At 43.2% G+C, this 12,444-nt stretch overlaps 1 protein-coding gene across 7 annotated transcripts in view; it reads right to left on the bottom strand.

The window, feature by feature from the left end:
• Window positions 1–12,444, bottom strand: part of EVL (Enah/Vasp-like) — a 146,197-nt gene that overhangs the window by 49,074 nt on the left and 84,679 nt on the right. The gene's annotated exons all lie outside the window — the stretch shown is intronic.

The following is a 12,444-nucleotide window of genomic DNA, read 5'->3' as shown; positions in this document are numbered from 1 at the left end:
CCTGAATGACTGCATGTGACAGAGGAAAAAGCAAAATAATCCGCTGCTAACTAGAAACCAGCCCAAAGCATGGTTATGAAGCATATTTTTGGGGTGTAAGCACAACTTCACATTAAAAATACCCCCCCCCCTTTTCAAAGCAATGAACCAACACCCCAGAACTGAACAACTGATGAATTTCAGGACAATCCCTGTTCATTTGGGTCTGTTTCTAACATATCCAACCTTCTGAACATCCCCTTGCTCCCCCCATAAAGCAGCAGGTGGGTACCTGTGGGTACCTGCCCTCGGGCTCCTCACCCCGACCTGCAGCTGGGAGCACCACGAGAACCAGCAGTTCACATTTTGCAAGCTCAAGCAGTCAAAGGAGGCGATAATCTCAATGACTCGTGAGCACACGTGTATTTTTAAAGGTGTGAAAAAAGCCCAAAATACCCCGCAGTCAACACTGAATAACGTTTGTGTGGAACAGCCAAGCAGCAGCATTACAAACGTGCACAAACACGGGCTGACACGCTGTCACCTGCTGCAGAGCCCCTGTCCCGCCGTGCATTGACATTTGCCTTGTAGCGACACCGACAGCACCTCGAGAAGCCACACGGCCAGCTAGGTGTGTGCTTACATCTGCTGCATCCCCAAATGACAGCTCTGGGCAGGGCAACCTGGGCGGCTTATCCCAGCTTCTGCTGGTTGTACATTTTAGCCCAGTACCCAACTCACCAACTGGAGCCTACGTCCACGGAAGGCAGACGTTTGAACACACCTGGAGTAAGATCTTCACCCGTGCTGGTCAGGAACAAGGATTTTGGAAACATTTTTGACTTTAGCTTATCACAGCTGGCTTTGGCGATCCTGCCACTCCTGCAGACGCCAGCAATACTCTCCAACATCTACATCACCAGCTCCCTCCTGCCTCTCCCAGGCCTATCCTTTAAGAGGAACAAGATTTGAACGTCAGATCAGGAGGTCCTGAAGGCAGTACTCTCCTCCCAGCTCTCCCAGTGTACGTCTCCAGCCTTCAAACTTTTAGATGGCAAGCTTCTCGGAATGGTCAACACACATACAGTCAGTTCAAACACTAACACGACTCATTTATCCCTAACAAGATTTTTATTCACAATAATGTATTGTATTTCTTGCAGAAAGCCATTTACAATGATTGCTGCTAATTTGCTTAGACAGCATTATACGAGAGAATATACACTTACAAGATGACAAGTCATGGCTCGTTGTCACCTACTGCAAATAACCGTGTCTGCAACCCCTGCTTTACCAAACCCATCGGGGGTTGTATCCCTTGCATTGTCTCCTGGTCAGCACCGCGGACGCCCACAGCCTCCACGTGGGATGCAGCTGTACAGCTGCGCCTGCTGTTTAACTCTTGCAGTTGATACTGGGGACACGTTTTTTGGAAAGCACCTCTAAGCCAGCTGCCTCCCTGCTTCCTCACAGCAGCGCTCTGCCAATTTGCACAACACCACCAGAAACTGAGAAGAGTGAGATTTGCAATTCCCTTGGCTCTACGTCTTGTCCTCCGAGCCTTGCACAGCATCAGAAGAAAAAGCACTTCCATGCACTGCATGTCTTAGAGGGAAATAAAGGCAACTTCCCACTGTATAAACGCCACTGCTCCACTGATTATGTATTACATATAATCCTCTATGTATCTGTCGCCCAGAGAGCAGTGGCCCCTGTAGTCACTGGCCTCGAAGTCACAATATTCCTACATAGGGTAGAAAGAGAACTTACCATTTCCATAATTAAGATTAAGAAGAGCACAAAATGGGCCCCTCGGGTAAGATTTAGTCAATATTGGAAAACTGGCCTTATTTAAGCACTATAATTCTCTCCCTTAGCACAGAGGATAGGCTTGCATTAACATAGAGCAAAAGCAGCGCAGTAAATAACTACTGCTATTTTCCTTCCATTTAGTGAATGAAATAGGTTTACATTTCTCCCTTACATTGCCATGCCCACATTATCTACCTCCAGCAGGACACCGTATTGCACAGACAAGGATGCACAGAGCTTTTTAGGTGCTGCACTAACCAGCAGAGGGAGTCCCTGGAAACCAGCCGTGGAGAAAACAGAATTAAAATCGATGTTTTATAGGGTGCACTCTGGAATACTAATCAAGACCAAGAGATAAAGCAATCCATGCAAATCAGATTGACGGTGATTGCTTTGCAGGGTTTGGCTTTTTCATCAGTAGAACCGGAGCAGATTTTAAAATGCAGTCTCAAGACGCGAATCACGCTGACTTCGCTGCAGCTGTGCAGCTGAGCACGTACAAGTGCAAAGGCTGTGCACCGTGTGAACCAGAATCACCTCCTCGCAGATGACTTCCTTCCTGAACTACAGGACGACCAGAGATTGTTCCATTTTATCGCAGCTCCCTGCTGTGCTGCAGGGGCTGAGCAGCTTGGCAAGCCACCCTCCCGCAGCACGTGGCCACGTGCGCACCCGTCACCTCTGGGCGAGCTGTCCCCTCTCTGTGGGGTGCAAAGCAAACGTGCACGGTGATTGCAGCTCTGTTAAAAATCCCATTTTTGGTTGTATTTTCTCTTTGGGATTAGGTGGAGAAACCCCAACAGTCGTCTCCACAAGGGTCAGAGGTTTTGCTTGCAGAAAGCCCTACCACCTAGAACTTCTGGCTCTCCGTCTCGTGAAAAACAAGATGCTGGATGACCGGGCAGAGTCCTTTAAGAAGGCAATTAATAGAATCTCTGTGAGCTCCCCGGGGATTACCAGCCAGCGGCAGAAGCTGCTCTGCATGCTTTGCTGCCGGCAGCATATGGCGACGCGCTGAGCGGTTTGAATCAAACAACACAACTTGCCTCGCGCTGAGCCTGCTGTCAGCATGGCTGTGCCCAAACTCCTCGGCTGCACTGCTCCGTGCCGTGGTCCTAAATGCTGCGTGTTTGAAGCAGGAATGCATTTTTATTGCACATTGTTCACGCAGTGAATTGTGGCACATAATGAAAGCAAAATTAAAAAAAAAATTGTATCAAAACACTATCAATTTTATTCTGATTACACGTGAAAAATCCTCTTGGCCCTGCAACTCATTCCTACCTATATACTTACGAATTGCTTCCTGAGTTCACTTCTGGTTTTAAATGCAAAAATTTGCATGTACAAAGGCCATCTGTTTGCAGAGCTCAGGCGGCCAGAGAAGTGATAATCCAATGAGCAGGGCCCATGTGAATGCACACTCACACACGCACCCTTGTGAGCTCTCTCTAGCTGTCCCAGGGAAATCCAGGGAGTATCGCTAAAAATACAGCTTATGTACATTGGTTTCAAGTTCTATAACTTACTATTAATTAAACCAGAGGTTTAATTATTATTGTAATTACTAATTAATTATAGCTGTGATTAGAAATAATTACTCCATTAATTAGAAAGTTTGGAAGAGGATCATAGAAAAACTGTCATATACCAGGGATGGGTTCTTCACAGCAATTCTTTACAGTCAATGAAGAAAAAGAGAGAAAAATAGGCTGAATTTTGCTTAGAAGTGCCTGGTAGAGGCACCTAAAATACATATCTGAACAACCTATGAGCATCTGATTCTCCTCCTTGATCACAAAGACAGCCTTGCTCAGATGCAGAAGTTTGTATTAAAGATTAACTTCTGCTCCAGTTAACAGGAGGACTGTGGTCACACAATTATTGTATGTTTGGGGTGAGATACAGCTAGGGAAGTGTAAGAATTATTGCACAGAGACAAGCTACTGTAAGAACTGACCCTGAGCTGGGAATTCAGAAAATCTACTAAATAAAGAAGAATCAATTTTTTTGCCAGCTCATCAACTAATGAACCAAAACCTATCGTAATCTGTATATATTTGTATATTTAATTTCAAGTTAATCACCATTATAAATTAGTTAGTACCCAAAAATTAGCATAGGGTATCCGTGAATAATATTTGTGTGTGTGTGTGTGCAGATAACACTAGAATTAGACAACACCATAATTATCAGAACGCACCCTTTTTGCAAGATGATTGAAAATGAACACAATACAATATTCCTGCATTAGGATACCTATTAGGATACCTCGGATACCTTAGGATATTAGGATACCTCGGATACCTATTAATGTTGTAGAAAGCTGGAGATGTCACTCTGAGCACAATCGTTTGGAAGTTTCTACAGTTTACTTTTCCAAAAATAGAGAGCACTTGAAGGAGTGCAGCACCATCTTAAAAATCAATCCTTTTTTGGTGATTCGAGTCAGGAATGGCTATCAGAGTTATCACTGCAAATCTGGATCTGTGTAACTACCACCACAGCAGACTGCCTGGCCAGTTTTTTCCTTCAAGAACGTACACTTCCCTTAGAGCATTTAAAGTATTTTATTTGTTTTCGATATTGTTTTTTTCTCTCTTCGAAAAGAACGTTCTTTTCAATATCTGGCTTTAAAAGTAGTGCAAAAGAGTACAAAAGGATTGGAGTGGGATGTCAGGGTACGTGCGGAGTTAAACAGAGCATCGTCGTTCCTTGTGGAATTGCAGCACCTCTAGCTCGTGCAGGGGCTGAAGAGGAAGACAAACTGCTTTCCTCAAATGCAATTCTTGTTCTGACAGAAATGAAATCATATTAGTGAAGTTATTTTAGAGACTACCCCAGGACACCAAATATTGAAGCACTTTCAGAATGACAGCAAATGAACACAAAACTGAAAGTTTTCTAAAAAAAAAAAATTAAATCTCTTGCAAGAAGCAATTTCTCTTTCACTGAAAGCAATGAGATGTCCAACCAGTAAATAAACGTCCAGAAGTCTGTTAGTGTTGAACAAAACACAACACACTGAGATTTGGCATGCCAAAGTATGGCATTGGAAAAGGTAAAGAGAAAAAAAAACACACTGTTTTCATCACAAAAAGCCATTTTTTTGTTGCACAACTTAGAAGAGACTGAAACAGGATGCACCAGGGGAAGAGTGCAGTAGTCAGGCTGGGATCCTGCAAGGGACCGTGCCCTGTTTGGGCCACCAGCACCTACCTTCCTCGGGCATTTTAGGACATCCCACCCTGTCACCCTCTACCGAGGTTATGCTTGGCAACACACTGGTGGCAGATACTTCTTCTGCCACCACGTCCCTGGGGAGACAAGAGGATGCACAGGAGGGAGAGTGACACGGAGCCGCTTCTGAGTCACAGCATCTCCAGGGGAAAGACAACTTTTGCACTTTGGTGGCTCGAGGCTGAGCTCCTGGCACAGCCATTGCCTGACACAGGACACGGTGTGTATATAGCCCAGAATAACCCCAAAAAAGGAGCCCTTGCCAGCGGGGGAGATAAAGCAGCGTGTTGAGCAAGGACATCTTACAGTCTCTAAAAGATCAATGACCAAAATCTGGCCCACGCTGCTTACATGCAAATTACTACACTTCTCAAATTCCTGGAATTCCTTTTTCTTTCTAAACTAATATATTCTTCTGCCACTTACAAGAGCCTAGTGACAAAGCCACACTGCATCTTTTGCCACCGAGCTCTGGGAGCTTTGCCAGGTTGCACCAGTTTCAGAAAAGCAAGGGTTGAGGGCAATGGTGCTAGGGGATCTCGCTAGCAGGACTCTCCTCTCTCAACATGCACAAGTCTCCTTTAAATCTCTCAGCAGTTTTCTCCCCACACAGTTTCCTTCCTGAAGTGGTTTGCATTTAGTGCTGAAGATTTCAGCACAGCAAAAACATCAGTGAGAGCCTCAAGAGCAGTTAGATTTGTTATGCTCTTCAAAGAACAGAGGCACCTTTTGTTGCTCGAGATGGGTGAGGGCAGGATAAGAGAATCCTGCAGAAAGTGGCTAAGACGTTTACAAGTAATGTGCCACGGGGTTTTATTAGCATAACACCAGGAGAGCACTTCACTGCTCTGGAAAGCATTTTGCCATGGTTGCCTACCATCTGGGGGATTAAAAAACTGAATGGAAGAAATGATGCCTACTTCTTAACAGCAGAATAACTAAATAACGGTTTGGTACTTCCTGGGAGATGAATAACTGCAGTGATATTTACAGTTGTAATGCTGGAAGGAGACTTCAAGCCCAGTTTATCTGTTCATGAGTAAGCAATCCACCTCCTGCGCTGCGCTCAGCTGGAGCCAAGCTAACATGGCAGATGAAGCAGTCCTCCTCTCCGCTTCTGGCTGGGCCAAGTGCTTCCAGCTCTGGGTGCACTGTGAGGCTGGTGTTAGCACACCAGTGTGGTCTGCTTCTCTTGGAATGGCTGTAAACACATTTCTCTTAATGTGGGCTCAACTTATGTCGAGTACCCAAGTTCTTAGAAATTCCACTTAACCCTCTTGGAAAACCCAACCTAACCAGAGCAGTTCTGCAGGCAGGGGAAGCTCTCAAGGCAAGTGCCCATAGTGGCAGGAGGAGAAGCATTGGTTATTTTGGAAACATGGGCAGTGGGCTTGTACAAGGACTGTTATCTCCATCATCACGGAAAGGAAGAGCCTTCAGAGCGAGACATAACAAGAGCTGTTATGGCCTGAACTGATGTTTTTCAGCTAGGTAGAAAGGGGACTCCAGCCCTCAGTGGATCAGGCAGAGATGGGAACCACTGAAGATGCACTGGGCCACCAGCAGGAGAGTACCTTTCATTGGCTGCTCAAGAAAATTCACACTTGTTTGCTGTGTAACACCTCATCTCTGCCCAGTTCACAAACGATCATCTGAAAGGATCTATTCCTATAGTAAGCAATATACTACAAGAATATTTGTGTCAGGTGGATTATTCCAGAACAGACCCAGTGCTAAAGCAATGCAGAAGATGAAAGGAAAAAGGTCATCATCTTGCTCGAATTCCCTTCTCCCCCTCTTCATTGACGTTGCACAGCAAGTTAGATTAGAAATTGCCCCATCTGCAGTGCATTTCTGAGCAGCTGAAGTTTACATTGAAACTGGAGTAAGCATGAGGCTGGAAAAATTGTGAAACTTCATTTCTCTAAACCTTTCTCTTGTGCTTTTGGAAGATGACAGTTGGGTAAGATTTATTCCCCCAGGAAAGCTTAGGTTTTTAAAGAAGCAAAAGCTTTTTGTATTTTTAACATGCACCCAATTAACCATTGCCCGTGGCTTGCTATTTTGGCTAGCGCTGGGCATCTGACCACATGGATCATATTTACACTAGTAAGTTTAGAAGTTTGTTATTTACGAGTTCTCTTTGCCTACATTATAAATAGGAACAACTTCTGGGATGATTCGGTTAAAAGACCTGCAGCATAATGGCATGCTTGCAGTCCAGCAATGCCCACACGACAGGAGGTTACATCAGCCTGTAGATGCTATCAGCACACCTAAAAGTACAACATGCAGAGAACAAACCATTTTAGTGTTTTATAATCTGCAAACACACCTGATAGTGTGGGAAAGCAGCTTGCAGCGCATTACGTGAAGTGCCTTGCATGGGGCACAGATCCCTTTACACCAGAAAGGTTTTGGAAACAGCTGGCTGCAAATGGTCACTGTACTCTGTGGTGGGACCCCTCCATTACTGATGAGTTACTTTATGTAATATGCAGGACTGTAATGAAGACGCAGTCTTTTGTCCTCCCACACCGTGTCCTCTGTGGTGCTGGGAAGTCTTGGGGCAATATTACCAAGTAAACCAGCCACTGCATTGTAGAAGACTAATACAGCCAAAGGACTAGTCGGAAAAATGCTAACGAAAAATGAGCTGAATATAACATTACAAAATGATATCCAATAAATTACAGAGTCTTTCATCTGAAATCTGGTACACCGTAATCTTCACACACATCCCATGCTCACAGAAACACTACAAATACTTCAGGCATCTAGCCAGGAGAGAGGAATCCTGCTATATGCTGCCAGTTTATCGCTGTTTGATGAATCAATGCTTTCTTCTGTTTCTACCCTTATTTTGGAGGGCTTAAAGTGCTGTACAAGCAACTTCCTTCCAGCAATATGGAAATAGTCACGTCTGGACTAGGGAAAGAGTGGAACAACTGAAGGAACTGAAAAAGATCTCAAACACTGAAAAACTGAATCAAGTCCAACTTATGGAAAAGGAAGCTGGAGAAATTGCAAATAATCCGTAACGGTGAACATGAAAAGCCAGCAGATCTACTAATCAGAAAAAAAGGAGTGGGAAAGACTCCTCCCAACTGCCAAAATGCTCTTCCTGCAGAGGTCAAGTCAGGTCTGTGAGTAGCAATGATTTTCTTATATTGTATGTCAATATCTGCCCAAGTCCCCAAGACAAAGATATTGAAAGAAAATAAAAGTAATTTTATAATATATAATACTCATTACACAATTTACCAGTAGGTTGCATATCTCAAGACTGTCTGTTCTTCTCCAAGATGTACCTAGTCTTTCAACCACAGAAGCTCAAGACACTTGCTGATATCCTCACCTCATGCCCTGCTCCAATAACCGTGCTGCGCTGTCATCTGTCATTGCATTTGTTAAATCTAAGAGGATGTAAGCCCCAAAGAACATGAACCCTGTCTGCTTAGCAGACATCACGCAGCCTGTAAGCACGATCCATGTAAAACGCAGGGCAAGAAGGGATGCTGCTCCGTCCCCAGTGATATCCAGCTGCCAGCGACAAGGTAGGACAGAGACACTCCTTGCATCGAGTAATTCACACCAGTAAACAGGGCTGGCTTCACAAAGTGGACTCCCATGAAAAACAAAAAAAAACAACCAAACAAAAAAAACCAACAAGAACAAAACAAACCAACAATTTAACAAGAAGCCATTTGTCATGCTAATGGCCTTGCTAAGTGACACCATTAAACAACTGTAAGCAAGAGATTGGTAATGAGCAAGTCAATGTTATCATTTGCTCTTATTTCGCAGGTTGGCTCAGAACCAGTTCTGCATTTTTATTGTAAAGGAGGACAGAATAAAGAGACATATAAGGGAATCAAAGTAATTAGGCATATAAATAAGCTGGCAGGTAAACAGTTGTGATTCAGTGAGTCAACCTCTCAAGGAAGGATGGGACACTTTTATTATTACTTTTCTTTCGTATTTTATATCATTTTAGATTACTTCCAACACAATAATGAGCATCCTTACAAAGCACAAGACTGAGATGAATACTGCATTCAGTTCCAGAATTGTAAGGACTTTCTTTACCCCATCCTGAGGATGCAGCTCCCATCACATCACTAGGAATTTGGACACGTGGGGAACGGCCAACGTCAGTGAGTTCAGCCGCTGCAGAAATAAGCCTTGGCAGCAAGTTCTGGCTATGGCTTTCCTCCCAACTTTCCCAAAAGTGGGCCATCATACTCCTGGGAGGAATCCCTCCCCTGGGATGATCTCGACACGCAACAGGCTTGTGAGTCAGCAGCCGAATTTAGGATCTGATTCAGCCCACTTAACCTTAAGCACTTAATGAAGCGCTTGGCTTAGCATTCGCTAGTGCTTCATGCGACCGGCGCAGAGAGATGTGTTGTGGTGGTGTACGAGGCTCTCTCGTAAAGAAGTGGGACAGCACAGCGATTCTCAGCACGAGTTCAGAACCGTGTCTTCATTTGAAGTGACTCATTCATGCCAAAGTCAGCGCTGCCTAGAAATTATTTCCAATTCCCCCACACGTGAACTGCTAACTTTTTAAAACTCTCCAATTCAGCGTAATGTGCCGTTCAAAAAACCCACACCATTGCTTCGTGAACAGGACTTAGTTATTTTCGCAAATGGCCATCTAGTTACAGTACCCTGACTCCACATCTGCTGAAGACATGCCTCAGACTTTCTGCTGTACTCTGACATGATTCATTTCAGTCTATACAAGTGGGCAGTAAATCGAAGGGAGATGGAAGACAGAACCCGAGCCCAGCTACAAGATCAGCAGTGCCTAAATGCAGCAATGTCTCAGTGGGGATACATGGAACAAATAAACAATAGCACGTCCCAAGTAGTGTACGTAGCAAATCCCAGACTGCAGAGCTAGCAGATAGCTACGATAGGCTGTTTTCAGGATGAATGTGCCAGAGCGAACACCTCTGTTTAACTCTGTGGTTTCAGTTGAGGAATTAATTAGTGTGTGAACAGTTCTGTGTGTACAAATACACTCCTCAAACCTGGAATCTGTCTCCACAAGAGACAGATTGTCTTGCACAAGAGCAAAACCCTAATACATGGATGCATGGATATAATAAATGCTTTTCTTTTTCTCATGATTTTTGCACATGAAAAATCCAACCCCAATGCAGCATGCAGGCAGCAGAATGGATGGCAGGGGCTGTGCCTCAAAAGGCACATGGATATGTGAGCCTGCGTGAATTCATGCCCACAAATATGAGCAATATGCAGTATGAGCCTGGAAGAGCAGATCTGAAAATACATCTCATACCTTATATCCATCACACACTTCTGCTGTCAACTCTCATGCTGAGACAATTGCAATGGCTGGGAAAATTATGATAACATAAAAGTCCTAAGGGAGAACAGGTATCTGTTGTACGCCAGCATCACACAGTGGTGTGGGGAACACAAAGGTGAGGGGGATGCAGCCTGCCCTGTCCGTGGTTGTGCATCGACTGCCTTCCCAGACCTTGTGCTCTGCCTCTGCTGACTGCGCCTACGCCTTGTGTGCTGCCTGGGGAAAGCAGGGCGAGGGGAAGTGGCCCAGACAAACAGAGGTTGTGAATACAGCAGGGCAGAAGTGCAGCGTCAAGATATTTAATGCTGACAAAGTTAGCATTATATGCCACACAAGTGGGTACAAAAGTTTGAATTTTGTCCCTTACGCACAAAGTAGTAAGAAAAAAGAAGCTTTGAGTAAAAATACTTTCCGAGTCAGTAAAATTCTGAAATTTTATTTTGTTCCCAATTTTAATAAATGTAATTACTGATCGTTACCTCTAAGAAGTTATCGTCAAGAACAACCAAGAAAAAGAGTCTGTTTCAGTTGTCTTACTATTTTCATGTAGAACCATTAGGTACAACTACCACTGCCAAATTGTCTCGGTATGACCTAATGGCATTTTCATAGTTTTAAAGAGAAACATGAAAAAAATACATTTTGGAATTCAAAAAAAAAAAAGTTGATAAAAAATGAATATTTGAGGACTTTGTTTCGTAGAATCAGGGTTAAAAAAAAAAAGCTGAAATTTCCTTTAAATGAAGTTCCTGTTTTAGACAGCCTTAGCTGTATCTAATGAGACAGCTGACAATCTTTGAAACCTTAAACGTTTTGTGTAAAAGAGAAAAGCACTGCTAAAAACCGATTGTTTACCAAAGTTTTTTTTTCTTTTTTTTCTTTTATTTCTTCTTCTCTTTTTTTTTTTTTTTTTAAAGAAAGCAGGAAATTTTGGCGTCTGTGTGACCCAATTCATGTCTGTATATATGACAAGTACAAACTTTAAATGGAAGGTCTTCAGCATGGTCTGAACCTTGTGTATGTAAAGCATTAAAAACACTATGGTATACTAACTATATAACACTATTTTATTCTAATTAATAAAATAATGGAAACAAATCCAAATAATTATTTACTCTATATTCATAAACTTCACAGAAATCTAATAGTGCTTCTAGTATCCAAATATTCTTTCTTAAAAATACCTGTTATGCTTTGTTAGGAATAGCTAACAACTGAAATTTCTAGACAAGTCCACTTTAAGACAGTTTCTTTCACTTTAGCATAACAGCAATAAATTCTCATCTTGAAACTCACGCTTCCTCAGTGAGCTTCTCTGGACCAACCTCAAAATCCTAAAGAAAACCCACCCCACTGAGGGGAAGAGACAGGTAAAAATATATATAAACTTACGGGCTTTTGCAAAAAGCCTCTCAACATAGACATTAAGCCAATCACAACCTCAAGACCATAAGCAAAGCATCAGAATTTTGGAGTTTCACCTGGTGATCTAACAGGGCTGAGCATGTATGAGAGACCTTTAGCAGCCAAAGAGCTCTGCACTACTCAGATACACACGAGCTTAGTATTGGGGAGCATTGGCCAGATTTCCTCCTGAAGTTCTCCTGCTGTGGCACAACTAGAGCCGAAGAAGGCCAACTGAAAAAGGCAGAATTCAGTTCTCTACTTCTGGAAACAGAATTTGCTCTTTGATGACTTTAGCATTTGTCAGCTTAATAGCATGAATGGATATATCAAAAGAAAAAATATGAAACCTTATTAGTATACTACCTAGTAAGATATATTTGTGCATTGAGTGTTTTCAGGAGACTAAAACGATAAACGTTTTAAGGATATTTTTGTGCTTGGAAACTGGTATAATGTGGACAGTTACTGCTCTGCTTTCTCTGGAGGGCTGCTGCCTCATGCCATAGAACACTGCTGCAAGAACTGGATGGCAGCAAGTGACGTTAACCTTGTATCACTGTGTTTTCAAAACAAAAACAAGGCTGTGGTATACATTTTGAGGAAAAAAGGCACCACATGAAGACTGCTTTTTGGTCGCAGCCCATGAACTTCAAAGAGGTCCTAGG

The sequence above is a fragment of the Cygnus atratus genome, chromosome 5, assembly GCF_013377495.2.
Source record: "Cygnus atratus isolate AKBS03 ecotype Queensland, Australia chromosome 5, CAtr_DNAZoo_HiC_assembly, whole genome shotgun sequence".
NCBI lineage: Eukaryota > Metazoa > Chordata > Aves > Anseriformes > Anatidae > Cygnus > Cygnus atratus.
Note: the sequence above shows the minus strand (reverse complement) of the source record. Positions and strands in the feature narration are given on the sequence as shown.